The following is a 25000-nucleotide window of genomic DNA, read 5'->3' as shown; positions in this document are numbered from 1 at the left end:
GACGTAACCCTTTCATACTGTCGGCAATTTTTTTTTTTTTTTTTTTTTTTTTTTTTGCTCTAAGGTTCGCTCCAATACGCCCTTGGACATAAACTCACAATTCCTTGGTTATTTTTCGGTCTAGAACGAGTTTCCTTTCACTGACAGACGACAGAAAAAGAGAATTCCTTTTAAACTGAAATAATATTTTTGCGGCATAAACATCAGCCGCTTCGTAACACGCCTTTTAATATCATTTCCAATTATATAATAAAAATAACAATGTGTATTTGGAATATAATTTTCTATAATTTTCATCATGTATCATTATAACACGGTAGTATTTGAATATATGGTTAAGTGGCAGTTTGAGTCATTTAGAACCGCTTTAAAGCTTTACCGCTCACTCATTTTCGACCGAATTTCAAACAATTATTACAGCTTATAGATCACCTTCCCAGCTATATTATGAAAAAACATTTTTCTATTTCCGTTCAGTAAAATAAAACTTATGATGAATTTTCTGGTATTCAAAATCGTAATAAAAATATAAGGAGATGAGCGACGTTTTTTATGACTGGTTTCGTTAGCAACTACGTCGCTTCAGCGATTATTGTTGCTGCTAATTCACTAACAGAAGCATGAAAGGGAGATAATTAGGGGAATTTTATTAAAAACAGACGAGTGCCGTACATTGTTATTACATATGTGTTTATGAGGGCAAAAAAATAAGACAAATTAAACAAAGAACACGTGAATTTATTGGAAGCCCAGAAAAATCATGGATTACAATACAAAAATGTAAGCATGAAATGGTTAAGCTTGTTTTAAATTCAATTTATAACATATCATCAATTCTTAATGCTGCAATCTTTTGTTATAAATTTATTTAAAAAATTTACTAGAATATCTTGTCTTTTTCTTTTCCAGTTTTAATTCCTAGTCCTTTACTTTTCCATGTTTAAGCTTAACCATATTACTTTTCATGCTCGCATTTTTCTATTGTAATATATATATATATATATATAATATTTTTCTGTTGTAATATTTTTCTAGTGTAATATACATATATATATATAAAGTGACCGTGTCTGTGTGTGTATCTGTCTGTCTGTGTGTGTGTCTGTGTACATTTCCCTACGCAATAACTCTGTCAGTTTTTAGTCTACAGACTCGAAATTTGATATACAGTGTATTGAGATTTGGGAAAATCGATGTGATCGGGTTTCGGCAAGAAATTTGTCGATTAAGGGGTAAAAGTTCAATGATTTGACCTTTGAGAACTCTACCAAACTCCTCCGACATTTTTGGTCTAAACACTTGAAATTTTAGATATAGATTTCTTGGACATAGATCTAACTTAATAACTCAATTTAAGCCCAAAACAATAAATGTTAAGAGGTCATAATAGGGGTCAAAGTTTAAAAAAAATGACCTCTTTTTTGTTTTGTTTTTTGGGGTTTTTTTTTTTTTTGCTCAGCATACACCTCCAAACACACGGGCAACGCCGGGCACCCATGCTTGTATATCTATAAAAGTGAAAGCCAAACTCTAATTGACTCCTCAATATATATATATAAAAGTGAACGTGACTGTCTGTGTGTCTGTGTACATTTCCATACGCAATAACTTTGTCAATTCATCTCCTTAACTGTTCCATAACGATAGTCTCTGAGGTTTTCCTTAAGCTTAGGGAATAACCAAAATTCACAGGGGGCAAAGTCTGGACTATAAGGAGCGTGAGATACTGTCTACAGACTCGAAATTTTATATACAGGGTACTGAGATTTGGGAAAATCGGTGTGACCGGATTTCGGCCAGAAATTTATCGATTAAGAGGTCAAAATTCAACGATTTGAATTTTGAGAACTCTACCAAACTCCTCCGACAATTTTTGGTCTGAACACTTGAGATTTTAGATATAGGTTCCTTGGACATGGATCTAACTTAATAAATCGATTTGAGCCTAAAACAATAAATTTTAAGGAGTCATAATAAGGGTTAAATTTAAAAAGTTGACCGCGTTTTTTTCTTTGCTCAACATACACCTCCAAATACCCGGGAAACGTATATATATATATATATATACTAGCATTTCAGCCCGAAGTATATATATATATATACTTTCTGGTCCCAAAGATAGTTAAGCTTTTATGCATTTTTATTCTCATTGCATTTATATGCTAGTATATTTTTTTTATATACCTCTCTTTTATCTCTTTATTGACTTCTTTATTTGTTGGGCTTTTGCTCATAATTTGCTCAGTGGGGAAACAAATAAATCCAACAATTATTATCTCCATAAGCCTAAAGAATCGATCTTATTCTTATTCTATTAACCTCCCCCCCCACACACACATATATATATATATATATATATATATATATATATATATATATATAATTATTTTCTACTATAATAATTAAATAAATAAATAAATACCTACATACACTAGTGTTTCATCCTTTCGGGAATCCTCAGTGCAGGGTGTCACGATTACTACCAGTCGAACGATTCGAACCCCGCATCACGAGACATCTCTGGCTCGATTAGCGGAGACCTAATCCATTCGGCTACCATTAACCGCTTGAAATAACGTTGAATTTTAAACATCTTAATTTTAAGTGTTCATTTACGTCAGGCAGACAGTGATCTAATCGTTATACGATGATCTACGCACAAGAGCTAAATTGACCGACTTTTAATTCAACTGAAAGTGCTCAACGATAAGAAACGAATTTCTTAAAGGGGCTGTCATATATATATATATATATATATATATATATATATATATATATATATATATATATATATATATATATATATATATATAAGGACCGTTGTGTGTCTATAGAGATAATAAGTGCGCAGTTTGACGTCAGTATGCGAACTATACACACAATTATTTGCGAGGAATTGAAGATGTAGAAGACTTGCGCAAAGTTTGTTCCAAGGATGCTGAGAAGATCAGACTTTTTGACCAAGACAGTATCTCACGCTCCTTATAGTCCAGACTTTGCCCCCTGTGAATTTTGGTTATTCCCTAAGCTTAAGGAAAACCTCAGAGACTATCGTTATGGAACAGTTAAGGAGATGAATGAGGCTGTGACGAGGATCCTTGACACGTACACGCCAGAGGACTTCCGTAGGACTTTCCAGAAGCAGTTGAAACGGTACAACAAGTGCATTGCAGCCAGAGGAGATTACTTCGAGGGGGACTAGAGTTTCATGTGTGTACTATCAATAAAAGTGCTCACACGAAAAAGATCTGGAAACTTATTTAAAGCATCTGTGTGTGTGTGTGTATGTGTGTGTGTATATATATATATATATATATATATATATATATATATATATATTGAGAGTGAGAGAGAGAGAGAGAGAGTGTGAGAGAGAGAGAGAGAATCATAAATTAAATCTATATAATTCATTGAATAAATGTTGAAAATGCCAATATCACTGTATAATTCTTCGAATTTTTAATGAAAAAAAAAAATGACTGCGTTTGTTTACGGCGAAGTGGGCTGGGGGTGGGGGTAGCGATTTTGTGACGTTCTCATTTAACACTGCCATACGAAAACAACTAACCTACACAAATTGCCACAGTTTTTTTCTTTTTAAAGTAGTTTAAGAAAACATGAAATTCTACCCTGAGCCATTTTAGCACTCCTCTGTAAAAAAAAAAAAAAAAAAAAAGAATTAAAAAAATAAAAGGGAGCTGGAATTGCGCCATTCACAAACTATTACATTTTTTACTTCTGGGTGCGTTAGGATAGGTCAATTTTTCAAATTTTGGGGATATTATTTTTTAATCAAATATGATCTTACGGAAAGTATTGGTCAATGACAAGTACTTGTGGCGTGATATTTAATTTAGTAGACGTTATAGTCGAATGACGATGACGTCTATGGTTATGGCTAATGACCACACCAACATTTAATTTAAACTGGGATATAAATGTTATTGCTTTAGCGAAGGAAGAAAATGAAGGACATATATATATATATATATATATATATATATATATATATATATATATATATATATATATATATATATATATATACGAGGGGCGTGCAATAAGTAATGCCCCTGAACCGATTCCAGTTGTCTGATCTAACTGAAATTTTGCATGTGCAATGATTTATATCTCTACGGGTTATGCGGCAAATTACAGCTCTGAACTAGTTGTGGTTTCTGTTTTACAGGTTTGAACTGAGTCAGGTGTGAAATGGATCCTGTTGAATGTCGAGCAGTGATCCCGTTTTTGTATTTGAAAGGACGCACACCACGTCAAGATTAGTACAGAGTCTGTGGAAACTATCATTCATGACCATTTTCATATGCATAAGGTGTCTGCTAGATGGATTCCCAGGTTGCTCACACCATTCCAGGAGCGAGAACGCGTCGAGTGCTCGAGGATGAATTTGGAGATGTGCCAAGAAGATGAGTCAAAGTTTTTCAAAAGACCGGTTACACAGGATGAAACCTGGATCCATCACTATGATCCAGAGACCAAAGCCCAGTCAATGTAGTGGAAGCACTTGGACTCACCCTCTCCAAAGAAGGCAAGGGTGCAGCCCTCCGCTGGCAAGGTCATGCTCACAGTCTTCTGGGACTAGGACGGAGTAATGATGACAGATTTCCTGGCAAAGGTACTACAATTACAGGAGCCTATTATGCTTCACTTTTGAGAAAATTAAGGGAAGCTGTCAAAATCAAGAGACGGGGCAATATCAGCAAAGGTACCCTCCTCCTGCTGGACAACGATCCGGTCCACAACTCGCATGTCACCAAATTAGAAGCACGGGCGTGTGGTTATGAAATCCGGCCCCAATCCTCCCTACTCTCCTGACCTTGCACCCTCTGACTTTCACCTCTTCCAAGCCATGAAGTTGAGTTGTTTTAGAAAGGAAAGCGTTTCCCAGATGATGCAGCCTAGATTTCTGAAGTCACGTCGTGGTTGGAGGACCAACCTGGGGTGTTCTACAAAAACGGTCTCAGAGCTGCATCAAACGATGGGAGAAATGCATAACTATGTAGAGAAAGACTAATAACTGTGCCAAGGTTCGTTACTCTATTGCTATGGGAAGTGGGACAGGGGCATTACTTATTGCACGCCCCTCGTATATATATATATATATATATATATATATATATATATATATCTATATATATATATATATATATATATATATATGATTATTTCATTTAATCACATGAATTAATATACGAGGATATAATTTATGCATAAATTTTTCAGTATTTACTTCAACAGTGCTCAATACATAGATAGAGCTAGGTAGTAAGTTATGAAAATATATATAGCAATTAAGCTACACAAAATATTCCGCGTTTCATTCTCGTGAGAATTCATATATATTTTCATAACTTACAAGTATATATATATATATATTTATATATATATATATATAGAGAGAGAGAGAAAGAGAGAGAGGGGGAGAGAGAGGGAGAGAGAGAAAGAAAGGGAGAGAGAAAGAAAGGGGGATAGAAAGAGAGACAGAGACAATAAAGCTACGCTGAAGAGAGATAGCAACCTCGAAACATGCATGTCCGTAGATTACTGTTTTTAAAATTAAAAAAATAGAAATAAAAATAATATTCATCTACGTCAAAATAAATATAGGCGATTTTCTAAATAAAACGAGCTTCGAGGCCGTATTTATCGTTAAAAAAAATCAACCAGAAAATATATGTAAGTTTATAAACGATAATAATCAACAGTAAAATTGTCTAAGATTTCGTGGCGTAACGGTCAAACTCGCCAGACTACAATACAAATAGTCCCGGGTTCGATTCCTAGAGAGACACAGTCGAGATACGCTGACGAGAGGTCGCAACCTCAAAATATGTATGTTCGAAGATTACTGTTTAAAAAAAAAATGGATACGTATTATATATATACGAGGTGAGTGGGTAGCTTTGGACGGATGTAAAATACGCTTAAATATGATATTTTAATTTTTCCAGATTTCGATGATGAGTGTGGCAGTCATCTGCACCACATCTGCATATATATATATATATATATATATATATATATATATATATATATATATGTATGTGTGTGTTTATGTGAAAATATGCTTATTCAATTATATTTCAACCTTTATTTATACCAATCCGTTTCTTTATGAAGCTCAATATGTGTTAAATATATAACTACAGAGCATATACAAATCAATGACAAAAAGGCTATATTCCAAATTTCAAGATGTAAATCATCTTAACGCTTTTGTTTTTTCTTTCAGTGTGTTAAAATGCCCAATACTTGACAGCACATTTTTCGTAGCGCAGAAACAATCGTATAATTATTATGTCGATTTTTTAATCTTTGCCTCACTGACTCGCCATAAGAAAAGAACTCATCAATTTTAAAAGAAAGTGAAAGGAATATGGACATGATTACATAAATCTGAAAAATTCGAAAGAGTTGTTGCAAATGTGTTTTGTGATATTTACGCTATCTTTGATAATTTTTTTTTTTTTTTTTACAAAGGAATCACCACTTATCAAGGCCCGGAGGCCACTCGAGGATAAGGATTAATGGGTATACATAAGTAGTGGAAATTTTGTAAATTGGATTATTTAGGGGGGAGATGGTTCATCGAATTTGTTTACCTTGGACTTGAAGACGATCAAATTGTAGTCAGCTGGAAAGCAGGCAAACGGAAGACAGTTCCACTGGCGCGCTGTTCTAAGAAAGAAGCTTTGTTCATGGAATCTACGTTTAGGTTTAGGTACAGATAAAGAGTGGGGGAAATTATTGATAGTGGTTTTGGTTAGACGAGTGTTTTTCGTGAAAGTTTGGCGAGAGGGGGGTCCTAGGTTGAAGCTCCCACAAGCACTTGCCATGAAAATAACGATGAAGCAGAGACAGGCTCGACACGTCTCTTCTGTGGGAAAGAGATTGTAGAGCAGAAAAACGGACATCCCCACTAAGTTACGAAGTCTATTTTGAACTCTGTCAAGGCAGGATAAGCTGCTTCTAGCAGCTCCTGCCCAGATGTAGCAACAAACAGTACTCCAGCATTGGCCGTACCTGGCTTATATATATATATATATATATATATATATATATATATATATATATATATATATATATATATATACTAGCAAGGAGATCCGACGTTTTCCGGGATTGAATGAGAATCAACGAATTTTTCACCGCCCATATTTTATTATTATCAAAATCGGTGAAATCGCCCCTTCTTAAAGCCAATCGATTGCTTTCCTGCTCTAATCGGGGATTCACCGCGGTGCACCAGGAGGAATCCACATGCCTCCCTACAGTTTCTTAGTCCATAATATATTGCAGTCTACGTTGCAGAGAACCTACTGCTGATTTTATAATTATTCTTATATATAACGGCTTGAATTAAAGTTTGAAATACAAAAGTCAAGTATCATGATTCAATTGTGTTCTAAATAATAACATTAATTTTGAACGCGTCCCTGTCATATCAAAGAACATACTGTTGATTTTATATGTCGGGCCTTTCTACTTGTGCGGTGATAATGGCTTGCATCAAAATTTAAAATGTAAAAGTCAAGCATCATGTTTCAGTTGTGCTCTTAACAGAAATATTCATTTTGAACGCGCACCAATGATATCAAAGAACCTTATGTTGATTTTATACTCAGGGCCGTTCTGCTTGTGCGGTAATAAAACTTTTCAAATACACTTGTGATGTTAGGCTGTCTCAGGCATTAACTTTTGTCAAAATCGCCTGTTCCTTCTTTCATCGGATTTATTCGATTATCGATTATTGATACTTATCGAAGATATTCTGATTCAAAACCTGTCTAAGAACACTGCCTGGCACATGAAGTACATTTGTATGAAATTTCAAAAATGTCGTCTCAGCTGCTTAGGAGTCCATAGGGAACGAACTCATACACACACACAAAGTTCCTTGTATATAATAGTAGATAGATAGATACACACACATATATACGGACATATACACACTCATGCATGGGTAAGAAAATGGTAATAAACTTGAACATTGGAAGAATAGAAGGGGTCACCATGTAGCAAGTGCTAACTAAAACAAACAGTTTTTTTTATAAATGAAAATTGAAGAAAAAAAAACGGAATTTTATAACAAAACATTTTTATACAGGAGATAAGAATATAGAAGTTACTTTTAGTGATTTATGCAAGCGCATGTTTTGTAAAGAAAGTTAAGTGAGTGACAAAGCTTAGAATTGCGTAGGTTAATATGTCAAAGTGTAAATATGCGTGTGTAATAAATGTATGTGAGTATTTAGCTGCGTGGCATTGTGTATGTGTGTGCATTGGTTTACCTTGTTCTTTAAGTGCGTGTACAGATGAGTAGCAGTTCGTTTCTCTTACTAGTGTGTAGAAATGTTTGCACGAGATGAAGAAAGCTGAGTCGTTGAGTCCTTTTCGCCTGCCTTAGCCCAAAGACATAAGGGAGAGTTTCAGTCGTTATGTTCTTGCGGGTGCGGGTGAAGACTTGGAAAAACTGATTTTGTTTATCAAGTATTCTAGAGTTTTCTAAGTCCGTATAGACTTACCGTTTTCACATAGACTTGTTATTTGGAAGGAGGGACGATTTCTATTTGTTGAGAATATTTTGAGTTCACGCGTTTCTGTGAAAACTTCCTTGCTTTGGGAAGTGAGCAAGGAAGCAAATTATAACGAATAAGAGAAGGAAAAGGTGTATTAATTATGACCATTTGCTTTTTTTTTTAGCGATAATAGGAATCACTCGACGATTAAGTCGCCACATACTGACTCTAAAAATTTGATTGCTAGCTAAATTTCGCAATTAGCTTTCACGCACCTATCAATGCTCATGCATAGGTTATTGAAGTCACTTAATGTCAAAAGATGACGTGCAGGGAACTTTTTCAAAAATATAATAATGATCGTGACTCGGTGGGCCACAAGCCTATAATACATTCCTCTGAAAAGGGAACTTTTAAAACATGGGTAAAAGGGGCATTTGCTTGGGCACACCTAGCACCCCCACCCCTCTGCTCGTCCCCTCGATAAATGATTATCGCAAAGACAGGAAATTCCTATTGATCTTAGTCTTCAAAATACCAAGGCGTTAGGTAGGAGGAAAACAATCCGCAAAAACAGTTCTACAATCTTCAGTTCGTGGAAAAATGTTTCTGGAATAAGAAGCTGTATTACAATGAGGTATTAAAATAGCGACTTGATGGAGACCACTAGACCAACGAGTCAAACGAGCAGGAACAAAGGAAGAAGGAAATAGATCAGACAATTTTGAAGAACACGTTATAATAGTATTTATAAAAAAAAAAAAGATTGAGACTAGCAACATCACGTCTGCTAGAGAGAGGATGCAGTAAAGAAGAAATGGTAGAGATGATCGAATTACAAAATTGGTTGCCATGCTAGTGCGTAACAGCCTTTCAAGTGACGCCTCCACAGCACAGACAAACCAGTCTATAAATAATTGGCGACTCATTGGTATGAAAAATGTCCATTAGAAACCTCAGTAAAGTTTTTGCATTCATCACACCACAATTGATGTGGGGGGTTTTTTCGGTTTGAATTTCCCCAAAAATTGTTTTCAGTAAAACCTTGACCTCTACTAGTGTGTCATTGACCTTGTAAACTCAAGTGACATGGTCAAATGCAGAGCATTATCGCAAATGGAAGATCAGTTCTCTGCCCGATTTTTAATATCCGTTTGATCGTCACAATAATATGAATCCACGGTTTCAATTTATTTTGGACGTTTATTATTGCTAATATTCATAAACAGTCCCCCCTCCTGATGAAATTGTGTCCGAGGTGGGTGCATTTGCTGGTGACACCACGCTCTAGACATAGATATGAATGAAAAACAAATGCACACATACCCAATGCAATAGCAGAAAACCTAGAAACGACCCTCAGTTTGCCGTGGAATACCGATGCCTCCGTTCAGTCTCAAAAGACAAAGGATACCCCTTGTAAGGGCAGCTATGCGTGTAATTATGAAATAAAGGTTGGGCAATCTCCGACCACACATTTGAATCGGCAATGCTTGAGTCCAGTGGCAAGGAGAAGTCGAGGATGAGTGGAAACAATGCCGAGATAAGCGGAGAGCACGTACAACAATGAAAGTCCCAAATGGCCACTCATTTAGTACTGACCAGATTCAACGTTGCTTAACTTCGGTGATCCGGTGTGCCAACGTGATTGTGCTGTACAGTGGAATGGGGCATCCTAGAACTGCACAGAACTAAACTCCCACCGCAAGATCAACAGGGGTCAGGTCATTACAGGAATGGTCTAATCTCTGTTGATCTTGGGGGCCCAGGAAGATAAATCTCTAGCCGAGAATTTTCCGAAAAATAAAGCAATTAAAAATTAATGACCAAAAGGACGACTTAATGCAATGCAACATTTAATGCATATCTGATTTCAGCTGGTTGACATATAAGTAATTACGTATAGAGAATAGTGTAACTTTTCGCGAAGTGTTCCTACCCCCCCTCCTTTCAATGCCATTATGCCCATGTCTAACTAAGTTGTTCCTATTCTCGGATTACCATTTATCCCTTTCGCGCAGTTTTACCAGGAATATTTTATACGAAGAAAAATAATAATCATTAAAACAAAATTATGTTTCATATTTGGTCCATAAAAAAAAAACAATGACGTAATAGCGAAACGGGTGACGATTACGAAGAAATGGAATCCAGATTCCGTACACATCTGTTATTGTAATACCATTTGCTCTTTTATGCGAATGTTGCACGCTGGGTTGCCAACAGCTTTTTTTGCGTCAGATGACTGCAAAACATGTGACAAAGTTCTAACGGCGAACGCCTATTGGCTGCTTTAATAATTCGTCACGATTTTAACCAGAATTGACTCCGTATAAAAAGAAGAAAATTGGTCTTCACTGCACCTAAAAGCAACAATCTCGTTCAATGTGAGTAGACTTTTATAATTTGTTGTTGTTTTTGTATCTGTTTCAATATTTGCTTTAGTTTCATATATATTTTATTGCATATCAAATCCAATTTTTATATTTCAATATTATTTTTAGTTTCATATATATTTATAGCATATCGAATCCATTTTTGTCGTTTTTCAATATTATCTTTAGTTTCATATATATTTATAGCATATCGAATCAATTTTTATCTTTTTTTATATTATCTTTAGTTTCATATATATTTATGACATATCGAATCCATTATTATATTTCCAATATTATCTTTAATTTCATATATATTTATAGCATATCGAATCCAATTTTTATCTTTTTCAATATTAGCGTTAGTTTCATATATATTTTATTGCATATCGAATCCATTCTTTGTATTTCTTCAATGTCTTTAATTCCGTATATATTTTATTGCTATACAATATAATATATAAAATAATTTTTTTCAATCCGTTTTTTGTTGTACTGTTTGTCATTTAATTTCGTATATTTTATGTTTTATATAAATATAGCTTATCTATTTGAAAAAATTTTTTTCAATATTGTCTTTAATTTGGTATATATTTTGTGGCATATTGAATCCATTTTTCGTATCTTTTTGTTCACGCCCAAACAAGGCATATTGCCACAGACGTAAAAGGCTACTATCTGTGACCATGTCTACATCGGACTATGTAAGGAGGTGAACGAGATGTTTGTTTACAATACATTTAAACTTCAGCATGTACAGTATAAGCTAGTATTTTAATAAATGTGAGTCCATCAATTCTCAGTGTATGCGACCGAAAAATACAATTGCGAATTACTTAGTTATTATTATCCAGTCATGGCTGACGGAACGAGGATATGGTGCCCCCGTGAAGTAAATAAAGGGTTCCGTTCAAAATTCTGTCCAAATTACCGAGTTCAACAGAAACATTCCTGAGTTCGAGAAGATACACCTGAAGAAGGTCGAAGGTTATAATGACGCTCAAGATGAGAACAGTTGTCCGATGAATTCAGATAATACGAATGTGATTCTATTATTGGCATCGGTTTCCCCGATATTATTCTTATAAGAATTTTTTTTTATTAAGATATCGGGTACTTACCACGAGAAGGTTGTCAACATATGTCCGTGGGATGAACTGGATTCGAACTTAGAACAACCAGATCGTCGGTGCACGTCATTAACCACTTAGCTACCGTCACCGCCCAACGATAGGTATCGGACATCAATTAATAAATACCCCACAAATTTTAGTTTCTTTGAAGTATATTAAAGACATTTATTGGGGAACAAAATGGATCGTTCAGATCTTCAAGCATTTCAGGGTTATTGAACACTAATGAAACAGGATTTTCTGAATTTAATTTTTTTTTTACTTGATAGTCACCACTTATCAAGGCCCGAAAGCCACTCGACGATAAAGGTTAATGAATGTAAGGTGGTAGTGTAGTAATCTTTAATGGTGTAAATTTGTTACAATTTGATTATTTACGAGGACGGCTCAACAAGAATTTGTTTATATTGGATTTGAAGGCTACCATGTTGTATTCAATAGGGAAGCAGGACAGCGGAATAGTGTTCTATGGGCGGGCAGTTCTGGAAAAGAAGCTTTGTTTATGGAATCTACATTTAGATTTAGGCACAGATAGAGAGTGGGGGAAATTGTTGACAGTGGTTGTAGCTAGTTGAGTGTTTTTTTGTAAAAGTTTAACAAAGAAGGACCATAGATTGGAGTTCAGTCGACCACTTACCACCACGAAAATAACGGTAGAGCAGAGGAAGACTCGCAGCGTCTCTTCTGTGGAAAGAGGTTGCCAGGAAGAAAAAGGGCATCACCTACTAGCTTTCGAAGCTGTGTATCGATTAATGAGTTTGCTCAAAATTAGAATATGGAGGTTTTAATGTTTGTAAAGAGACATAAAAACTGGCACAAAACTGTCCTTTTTTTTATTCTTTTTCACTCCGAACAAGGAATATTGCCACTTGGTATATAAGGGGCTACTATTTGGGATCATACCTAACAGGGAACTGAGGGGAGTTGAGCAACGAGTTATCTGTTCAAATTTTTTAAACTTTTGCTAGTTAGTATAATCAGGGAAGCAGGAAATAAGGGAGGATTTCCAGGAAAGAAACTTTTAAAGAAGGCGGCTTTCCGGCCTCTAGGGAACTTCAACAGTGAAGGGCTGGAATTTTGCTGCTTGTCAGGTTAATCGGGGGTATGTACGTCGAGGGGGCACAAGTAATATGAGTTCATCAGAACACATTATATTAAAGCACTTGTAAAACAGACACAGGGATGCAACATTGCGGCGATGGGACAGAGGTTGGATCTATTAGATTTGAGACTCTTTTTGTGGCCCTGTCTAAGAGAGAGACTAGTGGTAGATGAACCAGACCAAATATGGCAACAAAACTCCATACATAGGCGAATTGTGACTTAGGAACCGAGTTATTTGCAGCAGCCTTGGCAGTGTCCTCAATGTATTTGTTCGAATTGATGCTTTTCTATGAGGAGAAATCATTTACTCGCCCTAAGATGGATATTGTGCTAGGACTTTAATAATACAAAATGCATGCTGGAATGTGCTTTAGTTCTGAGATTGAGTTATCTTTAAAAACACACGTTATAATTTTTCTAATTAAACTTAATTTATTATTAACTGAACAATGATGATAATTATATCATCTTTCACATTCTTAAAATAATGTGTGTATATATATATTTATGTGTGTGTGATGTGTGCATATATATATATGTGTATATGTATATGTGTATATATATGTGCGTGTATATATATGTGTCTGTATGTATATGTGTGCGTGCATATATATGTGTACATGCATGTGTATATATATGTGTTTGTAGATATGTGTGTATATATATGTGTGTATATATATATATACGTGTGTGTACATATATATGTGCGTGTGCATATATATGTGTATATGTATGTGTGTGTATATATGATTGTGTATATATGTGTGTGTGCATATATATATGTGTATATATATATGTGTGTGTGTATATATATATATACATATGTGTGTGTGCATATGTATATATATGGGTATATGTATGTGTGTGTATATATATATATGTGTATATATATGTGTGTGTACATATATGTGTGTGTATATATACATGTGTGTACATATATGTGTGCGAGCATCTATATATGTGTATATGTATGTGTACATATATGTGTCTGTATACATATGTGTATGTGCATATATATGTGTGTATATATATATGTGTGTACATATATGTGTATATATATATGTGTTTGTAGATATGTGTGTATATATATGCGTGTATGATATATATATATATATATATATATATATATATATATATATATATATATATATATATATAGTCATCCACATACAGTACTATTTCGTTGTATCACAACTCATTAATATGTATGTGTGTGTATATATATATATATGTGTGGGTGTGTATATGTTTGTGTATGAATATATATGTATGTATCTATATATTTGTTCATGTATATATATGTATATATATATATATATATATATATATATATATATATATATATATAATTTAAAGGAGGTTAGAACAATAGTCTAAAGAGCAGGCAGAGTGTATTTATATATATATATATAAATACACTCTGTTCATATATATATTTGTTCATATATATATATATATATATATATATATATGTATATATATATATATACATATATATGAACAAATGATTAATAAAATATGTTAAAAGACATCTTGAAAAACAGTTAAAAACATATTTAATTTTAAAAAAGGAAGCACAAGATAAGTGGTTTTGATTACCTTAGTAAACTTATTGTAACTTTTATTTTATATATATATATATATATATATATATATATATATATATATATATATATATATATATATATGATTAAAAAATCAGTACGGAAAATATATAAAAGCTTTGACTGTCGTTTGGGCAATCGGGTTTCGATCCTGGCTTGAAGTAGTTACTTGTCCAGCCGCACTGTTGAGCTGTGAAACAGCGAAACAGTACTGTATGTGGATGAATATATATATGTGTGTGTGTGTGTGTGTGTGTGTGTGTGTGTGTGTGTGTGTGTGTGTGTGTGTGTGTGTGTGTGTGTGTGTGAATAAAATATCAATACGAAAAATATATAAATGTTTATGTTTTCTGTATTAATTTCCTATGTGTTTACGTGTAGGAATACAAAAAGTCTTTCGAAAAAAAACGAAAATGTTTCTTTCAAAAGCACATATTTGCGACCGATCCTTCGGTCTTCTTCAGTATGAATGATGGAAACATGAGGGCAAGGTTAGCGGCAGGAGGGGCACGGGTATAGCCAATGAGGTTAAGATCTCCCTGAATATAACCCTCTCAATATATATATATATATATATATATATATATATACTAGCATTTCAGCTCAACGTTGCCCGAAGGAGGAAAGGAATGGGGAAAAACGTGACGTCTTTGTTGTTACGACCACCGCCAAGCAGGAAGTGACGTAGGTTTAAATTAAGGCTACACAATCGAAAAGAGGGGATGACTTTCGAAAATATCGTTGAAAAAAGCGACCCCTCCCTGTTGAAAAGTGCTCAGTTGAGGGTGAAGAAATTAATGTTTTTAGCCAATTTTTCGATATTTGTCGTCTGAAAGTTCGAGCTTCAAAACGATACTGATCTTGAGAAAATCCGTCGCTTCTGTCGAAGGTTTCAGACAGACATGCAAACATACATACATACATTTATATATTGGTAGCTTAAATTTTCGACCCAAACCGATGAAAAACTTGCCCTATCTCTGAATACCCTTTATGTAAAATTTTAAATGTTCAGGCCAGAAATTGTCTGAGTAATTTGGTAGAGACCGCAGAGGTCACATTTTTTTTTAATTTTGACCCCTATTATGACCCCTTAAAATTTATTGTTTTGGGCCCAACTCAAGTTATTAAGTTAGATCCATGTCCAAGGAACCTATATCTAAAATTTCAAGTGTCTAGACCCAAAATTGTCGGAGGAGTTGGGTAGAGTTTTCAAAGGTCAAATCGTTGATCTTTGACCCCTTAACAGCCAAATTTTTGGCCGAAAACGGATTACAAAGATTTCCCCAAATCTCAGTATCCTGTATATCAAATTTCGAGTCTGTAGACTATACATTGACAGAGTTATTGCGTAGGGAAATGTACACAGACAGACAGACAGACACACAGACACGTTCGCTTTTATATATATATATATATATATATATATATATATATATACTAGCAGGCCGCCCGGCATTTCCGGCTGCAAAATACACACGTGTGTGTGTGTGTGTGTGTGTGTGTGTGTGTGTGTGTGTGTGTGTGTGTGTGTGTGTGTGTGTGTGTGTGTGTGTGTGTGTGTGACAACAGCGGGAAGGTTCATATTTTAGTCGCATAAATTATTAGAAGGTACGCAAGTAGTGGATTGGTCAGTTTGTATGTGCCTAAAATCCTTGTATGTTTTTTAAGGAAGCGAATACGTCCGATAGCCTATGAACTGAAAATGTAGTATGAAAACAGATACTACACTTATAAATTATTAATATTTTTAAATAATTATTTGTATTTTCAGATGAATGTCAATTTTATCGTTCTCATTGTTGTTCTGGCTGTCATGATTGCCATGATATATGGCGCCATAAGTAAGTAGACATTTTCATTATAAACAATCTGTTAATCTGTTGATCTGTAAATCGGGCTTGCTTTCTCTCTCTCCCTCTCTCTCTCTCTCTCTTTCTCTCTCTCCCTCTCCCTCTCCCTCCTTCCCTCTCTTTTGCTTTCACTTTCTCGTGCATGCACTCGTTTTGTCTACTTGTCTCTCCCTTTCGTCTCCCTACATGTTTATCTCTTTTTTTCGTCTCTTGCCTTTTTCTGTTTCTCACTTTTTTGCTTTCGCATATATATATATATGTTTGTGTTTTATTTTTTTATTACCGTTTTATCTGTTTGGTTACATATGTTTACGACCCAACAGCCTCGTCAGACCTTACAGAGATCGTTGTTAAAACGGTAATAAAAAATAAAACACATATTTGCTCTGCAATAGTATTGAGCACTCTCTTCAGGTTTTTACTAATTACCAGTTTTACCATATATATATATATATATATATATATATATATATATATATATATATATATATATTACCGTTTCATCTGCTTAATTACACACGTTTCGATTACCCCGAATCGTATCAACAATCCGACAATTTCGTTTCACTTATATATAAAGTGATAAGGTTTGATAAGGCAGGATAAGGTTTTTCTTGCAGATATGGCAACACTACTCCATCCTTGAATGCACTTGGCTCTCACACAGATAGAGATATCTACTGGAGCAGTAGAAAGATCCCACCATTTTTCCAGCAGCTTTAGCAACCGATTTTATTAGGAGTAAAGGTCAAACCCAGAAGCTTGTCAAAACATGGAGTATTCCGAGAGTTGTCCATTTCAATTGATGCCAGATGGAACGCCGGTTTTATTTTGACTGATCACGGTGTGTCTTGTCGAACTCGGGAATCTATAAAAAAATTTCTAATTGAACCCTTCAACTAATACATAGAGTTAGATCGTTCTCGTTACGCCAGCTATAATAAGAGACATACAGAGGGGGGGTAGGGGTGCCTAAGCACCTGCTACTTTTACTCCTGTTTTAAAAGTACCCTTTTCAGAGGAATGCATTATAGTTCTGTGCCACATCGAGACACCGTTTTTCTTCACTTGACCACCTGCCCTGAAAAAGTTCCCTGCACGTCACTGGCTTTAATAGCAATCTTTTTCTTCATGGAGAAGTCAGTGATGTTTTTTTATATATATCCGATCAACACCAGGTAACCATACCAAGTTTTTTTTTTCTTGTCTATTAATAAATAATTTAGCGTTTATTTATTTATTTTTTCTTTCCTTTTCATTTAAGCTCCTCAGCCAATACACGTGGATTCCGAGTGTGGAAATCGATGTATCGAAGCCAAATTAACTAGAGAGGCTTATTATGCTTGCATCAAAGCGTGTTGGAAAGGTGTTCAATTTGGGACACCCAGTTAAATCTATTGCGGAAAGGTGACGGCGCTCCCTATTAAACCGTTCTTGTGTAACATACTGTATGTGTGTCACATAGTATTTGTGAAGTAACCATGGCAACAAACCAGACGATAATTTTCATTTGTATGCAGTTCTTTTTTTTTTTTTTTTTTGGCATTAATATTTTAAATAAATGTTTGCCAAATTGATACCAGCACGTTTTTTTTGTGTTTGTTTATTTTATTTTATTTTATTTTATTCATTTATTTTTTTAAGAGTTCTTTCTCTTTGTATTGAAAGGGAGAAAAGGGTTTCATTTTTTTTTTAATGAAATTTAATGTAACCGAAAATATGTGAAGCTATTCAGTTTTTTCATTACCATGGGTCTGCTTCATTGCGGACTAAAACATGGTCATCTTCAAATCTAATGTCAACAAAATTATGTCATAAATCCTCCCCCATAATTAATCAAACTTTGTTCATTCCATTCATCATCTTCAATCCTCTCATAATCTTCTTCATTATTCAACTGACAATTCAGGTGTCACATTAACTGTTATCCTCAGGTGTTTTTGGCCTTAATAACACTGTGCAACAAATTTCAGGGTTTTTTTTTTTACATGGTAGTCACCACTTATCAAAGCCCGGAGGCCACTCGAGGATAAGGGTAATTGAGTGTGCAGTAATCAATTGGATAATATCGTAGAAATCGTTAGTAATGGAGATTTGATAAATTGGATTATTTTGAGGGTCGCTTTATCAGGAATTTGTTTATGTTAGACTTGAAGACATCCAAGTTGTAGTCAGGTAGATAGTTACACGGGTGTGCAGTTCTAAGAAAGAAGCTTTGGTCAAGGAATCAACGTTTTGATTTAGGCACAGATAAAGGGTGGGGAAAATTATTGACAGTGGTTTCAGCTAGACGAGTGTTTTTCGTGAAAGATTGGCGAGAGGGAGCCATGGAAATAACGATAAAACAAAGACAGGCTCGCAACTACTCTTCTGTGGGAGAGAGGTTGCAGGGAAGAGAAAAGGCATCCCCGACTAAGCTACGAAGCCTATTTTATACTCTGTCAAGGCAGAAGAAGCTGTTTTTAGCAGCTCCTGCCCAGATGTGGCAGCAGTACTCCATCCTTGGACGTACTTGGCTTTTATATAGATAGAGAATTGCATCAGTAGTGAGATATCTACTGGAGCGATAGAAGGATGCCACCATTTTTCCAGCGACCTTGGCAACAGATTTGATGTAAGTGTTCCATTTCTGATCAGGAGTAAAGGTCAATCCCAGAATCTTGTCAAAACATGGAGCCTCTCCAAGACGAGAGCCATCCATTTCAATTGATGCCAAATGGGGATCAGAGCGTTGATGATGTAAAGATAGAAGCTTGGTTTTAGATGCATTAAAAGTAACCAGCCACCTCTTCCCCCATTGTACTACGTGCTCAAAATCAGAGGAGAGAGAATCAGAGAGATCTCAAAAAATAATTAAATACCACATAAGACCTGTTTCAGTGTAAAATATTCTGATAAAATATCTGACCTTTATTTCTCGAGATTATTTTTTATGAATAATAACTCATATTTTATTATTTTTTGGTTATGAATACAAAATACACAATTGTCAGTTTAAACAAATTTTTTTTCTCTTAACCTTTTTCTGTTGATTGTCATTCTCCATTTTATATATTCCAATAAAAATCTGCCAACATCCAGGATACCATTTTCTTTTAAAAGGTTTCTCCATCACTAAAATATCCTGATGCAATCTCTTGCCATGTTCATCACTCACGTCACTAAGATTCTCCTGCAAAATTCTCAAAAGTGACAATTAAAAAAAAAAAAAACTATACCTGATTTAACAAAAACGAAAGCCAGAAATAAGTCAGCAGTATGCTATGAACAGTATTAAAAATATCTTAGCAAAATCATTATGAACACCTGTATGCTATGAACAGTATTAAATATATCTTGGCAAAATCATCCTACGAAGCAGCAACTTTACGGTAACCTACCTGCCATATCTAATACCAATAGAGAGAGAGGTCTATGATTTGCTGGCCACTATCTTTTTTTTTTACAAAGAGGTCACCACTTATCAAGGCCTGGAGGCCACTCAAGGATAAGGATTATTGAGTGTACAGTAGTCAATGGGATAATTTCTTAGTAATCGTTAGTAGTAAAAATATGGTAAATTTGATTATTTAATGGGACGGTTCATCAAGTATTTGTTTATGTTGGACTTGAAGACAACCAAATTGTAGTCAGCTGGAAAGCAAACTAACGGAAGAGAGTTCCACAGGCTTGCAGTCCTGAGAAAGAAACTTTGTTCATGGAATCTACATTTCGGTTTAGGCGCATTTTCCTTTAAAAGGTTTCTCCATCATTAAAATATCCTGATAGAATCTCCCGCCATTTTCATCACCCACATCACAATTCTTGACAATTTTGAAAAAAAAAAAAATCTGTACCTTACTCGACAAAAAGAAGGCTAGAAATGGATTTTCCATGCCACTGTGCAAATAAAAATGGTCACAGATGTTCTGTAATTTTTGGAGTGTTCTACAGAGTTTCTATTTACTTACCGTCCCAGGAGGGCAGAGTTAGGCACAAGGTCGGTTTTTAATGTGGAGAAAATCCAGCTCCTCAAAAAGGGCCACTCTGGATAGAAAGAAAAATAAAAATTGTCCCAGTCTAGAAGGATCTCTAAATGAACCTGACATCAGGCACCTGCATGGGAAGAAACAACAAACATGAACAATTGTAGAAAAGAATAAGTCAAATGCCGAATGTTTAAAAGGTCATTTTCAAAAAAAAGTGTAAGCCGGTGTAAATAAGTGGAACTAAAGTTCGGTCAATTCATTGAAACGACCATCCGCGAATAAAACTCTCTTGGGGTGTGGCTCCAGTAACAATGCCGACCCATGGGTGGAGGGGTTATGTAATGACAACCCAAAATGTATAGAGTTGATAATTGACTTGGGACCCCCCCCCAAAAAAAAGAACAAGATATATTGCTATATTTTCATATCAATGTGTCGTCATTCTTTGCAACACAGCAAGAATAAAATACAGAAGCCTGTCGCTTAGAACTGATAATTATTTCGAATTTACAACAAATCACTTAATAATTCTATCAGGCTATGATTAGTGTTGTGTTAGTTAAGTCCCTTGAACAAATTGGAAGTTAGGAAGAATTACTTCCCTTGTACATTTTGACTGTTATAGCGTCTTCTATAATATAGCGTCTTCTACATAATATAAACCTTACCTGTCTGTTTAAATGTATGTATGTATGTATGTCTGTATGTATGTATGTATGTATGTATCCCTAAAAATTTCGACAGAGGCGACGGATTTTCACGAGATTGGTATCATTTTGAAGCACGCCATCTCGGACAACAAATTGAAAAATTGGCCAAAATTATTCATTCCTTCATCCTTCACCCTTAACTGAGCAGTTTTCTACGGGGGGGGGGCGATTTTTTGCAAGCCAGTTTTGCAAGTCATCGTATCGGTTGGATTGACTTTGCCTAATTTCAATGTTCCGAACTTCCGGTCGTGGAGTAGCGGTAAGATGTCAGATTATCTTTCACTTTCTCACGGGTTTGAGCCTGCCTGCCTATTACCACTTTTTTTTTTTTTCTACTCAACACACACCTCCAAACACCTGGGCAACGCCAGGTACCCAGTTTAGGTTGTAAATAAAGTATTATTTACCTTTCGTTTCTTTTCTTATCCATTCTTCATCACAGCCATCCTATCGGATTAACCTCCAAACATGACAGTTGGCAGGACGAAGGCACTATTTTTTTTTTTTTTTTTTTTATTGAGCTGAGAGTTTTCAATCAAATTTTTTCTTCCTTCGGGTGGGGAGGGACTATCATTGTACAATATTTATTTAAAAACAATTTTTAAAAAAGTCATTGTTAGTAAACTTTTTAAAGTCGACATCATATTCTTCCTTTTGACACATGTGCACATAAATACTGTCTCTTCCAAAAAGAAATATCGGCAAACATATTGACTTATGCCAGCATGTTCAACATAAACAGAAGGCCCTTTCATCAAAGTCACGTGACCTGCTAACGTCACAAAATAAAGTGTCCAAATGTAAAATGATTCTTTATCTTTTACAAAATAAAATATAATCACTTTTAGGGCTCCAGCAGCGTTCCTGCCGTTAGAGCTATCGATAGATAAATAAAAAGGATTTAAAATTAAACCTTTCAAGCTATGAGTGAATTTGCGCATGCGCAAATATAATAGAAATATGTCGACAAGTATTTCAACTTGCTGACGTATTTCTGTATGCGTTATTCATCCATCCAAACAAAGATTTTACCTGTTGATTTCAGTGTTATGTGACCAGTAGTTTAAGAGTTTATCAGTTACACACACACACACACACACACACAGACATGATGATTGCAACGTCTTGTCAGACGAGTGCCACTCCCTCAGACATTAAAAATCCATGAGCCCAAATGTCTGAGGGAGTATCTATACAAACATGATGTTACAGAGTCTTAGCTTTGTACGACAGCTAAGTCTCTCTCTCAGTTCAAAATGTTGAGATCCAGCAACAAGCAAGAGCAAGATAGCCAGCAACAAATTAAACTGCAGACCAGCTTAATGCGGGTACTGGTCTTCCGCTTTATGGTTTTTTTTAAATCAGAGATTTGCTTCTCCTAGAAAGGTTGCCTTGACCACGGCTTACAGGGGGCCCTCTCTACCCCAATACACGTATACACACACACAAATATACACGGTGCTAGTTGGCCGTTGACCCAGAAAAAGAGTTCATTCGACCTTTGGAAGGTCTTGTTTTTAATCCTTCAGGGAGACTAGCTGCTCTCCTCACCAAACAAGTCTGGTGGGGGAACCAGTTTAGTCGCCGGTGACCCGACCATGAGGCAGGTAGTACTGGGTTACATGGTACCAGTAGCATATGACATGACCTGACACACACACATACATACATACATACATACATCTGCTGTTTTATTTATATAGATTACATTTCTGATTTTTGAGATGAGGAATGATTATTCGTATTATTTGGATTCTTCAGACTACTGCTCTCATCTTGAGTGTTATTTCCACAACGTTTCGGTCAATTTAGCCTCTGGCCTTCTTCAGGTATACCTGCTCGAACTCAAGAATCTTTTTATCGAACTCGAGAATTTTTATGTCAAACTTGAGAATTTGCACAGAATTTCAAATGAAACCGTTTATTTAATTCATGGGGGTAGCATGCTCTTGTTCCATCAGCCATGACTGGGTAGAAATCCTAAGTAATTCGCAATTGTAATTTTGGGTCGCCTACACTGAGAATTGATCGTTCAATCTCCAGGTAGTTAACTGAAGAAGATCGGAGGTTAAATCGACCGAAACATAGTGGAAATAACACTCGAGATGACTCTTCAATCTCACTTACCAATCCTTGTGTCGCATCTTTCCAACATGAGAGGGAGATAAATGTCCGGAGTCTAAAAATCATTTTATTTGAGCAAAAAAAAAAAAAAAAAATTTAAATATCTAGTTATCTTATAACGTGTTGATGGCCCTTCGACGATGAAAATACAGGCTTAATTTTATTTATTAAATAGCAAGGCTACACAGCGTCACCCGGGATCCTAATTTCTGTAACTAAGAGAAAATATATAATGAAAACTAAACACTTTTGTTTATTTGAATTATTCAGACTACAATTCTCATCTGGGATGTTATTCTCACAACGTTTCGGCCGATATAACCTCCAACTTTTTTCAGATGCATCTTGTCAAACTGTAGAATGCATCTTGCCAAACCTTTGAACTTGGAAATCGATAGAGAATTTTTAACTTGAATCTACAAGGTAGATTTTTCTTGTTCCGTCAACCATAACAGCGTTTTTGTACTCATTTTCACTCCAAACAAGGTATATTGCCACTTGAAACGTAAGGGGTTACTATTTGGGATCATATCTGAGTTTAGCAGCAAGATGTCTGTTCACATTCCATTGCAGGTTAGTAGTCATAGTAAGCAGGAAACAGGGAGGGAATTCCAAAGTTTAGCATTCCGAGGGAAGGAACTATTAGAGTAGGCTTTCCAGCATTTAAGGATCCTAACAGCGAAGGGGTGGGATTTTGCTGCTTGTCGGATTAGTATGTAGGTCGAGGGGGCACAAGTGCTATGAATTCATCAGAGTATATTCCATTAAAGTACTTGTAAAACAAGTACAGAGATGCAGCGCTGCAGTGATGGTACAGAGGTTGGAGCTTGATTAGATTTGAGACCCTCTTTTATTAGACTGTGTCTAAGAGTGAGAGATTTGTGGTAGATGCACCAGACCAGATGTTGCAACTATACTTCATGTATGAGTGAATTGTGGCTTACTATAGATATAGGATACTCTTTAGTGTGAGTCATTTTCTAGCACGATATAGGGGGCCCACCTTTGCAGGAACCTTAAGTCAGTCATATTTTTTTTAAAGCCAAAGTCATTGTTGTTATATATTTTTTATCTGTTCATAAATAACTAACTTTTTTTTTTCTCTTTTTTTTTTAAGCTCCTCATCCAATAAAAATGGACTCTTCCTGTGGGGATCGTTGCATTGATGCCAAATTAACTGGAAGAGCTTACTTCAATTGCATCAGGAAATGCTGGGAAGGTGTTCAGTTTAGAAGACCAGGTTAAATCTATTGTGGAAAGGTGCTGGCGCTCCCCAGAGTAAACTGGCCTTGTGTCATATACTATCTGTGTTAAAATCATTGTCAACAATTCTCGTTATTTTTGGTTATTTTTATTTCTAATAAATGTTGGCTGAATTAATATGATCGTGTTTGTTTGTTTGTTTTTTGTTTGTATTTTTGTTTATTTGTTTTGTTGTTTTTTTATTTGTTTATATTTTGTATATTTGTTTTTTGTTTTTGTTTGTTTGGTATGTTTGTTTATTTGTTTGTATTTTTGTTGTTTGTGGATATTGCTTGCTTTGTTGTTGTTTGTGGATATTGCTTGCTTTCTTGTTGTTTGTGGATATT

The 25000-nt window shown here is 35.2% G+C and overlaps 1 long non-coding RNA gene across 3 annotated transcripts; it reads left to right on the top strand.

Moving 5' to 3' along the window:
• The first annotated feature begins 9829 nt into the window (after positions 1-9829).
• LOC145259747 (uncharacterized) lies at positions 9830-24796 on the top strand. Of its 3 annotated transcripts, none has more exons than XR_013864203.1 (3): positions 9830-10927; positions 16531-16600; positions 24529-24796. It is a non-coding gene; the product is annotated as an uncharacterized LOC145259747 (long non-coding RNA). The 3 variants fall into 3 exon arrangements; XR_013864201.1 differs by lacking the exon at positions 24529-24796 and adding an exon at positions 17874-18194 and having other exon boundaries at positions 10678-10927; XR_013864202.1 differs by lacking the exons at positions 9830-10927; positions 24529-24796 and adding exons at positions 13021-13109; positions 17874-18194 and having other exon boundaries at positions 16479-16600.
• The last annotated feature ends 204 nt before the right edge of the window (positions 24797-25000 follow it).

This window comes from Euprymna scolopes, chromosome 35 (genome assembly GCF_053919585.1).
Source record: "Euprymna scolopes isolate OS-2025 chromosome 35, ASM5391958v1, whole genome shotgun sequence".
NCBI lineage: Eukaryota > Metazoa > Mollusca > Cephalopoda > Sepiida > Sepiolidae > Euprymna > Euprymna scolopes.
This window is presented reverse-complemented; position numbering and strand designations above follow the sequence as displayed.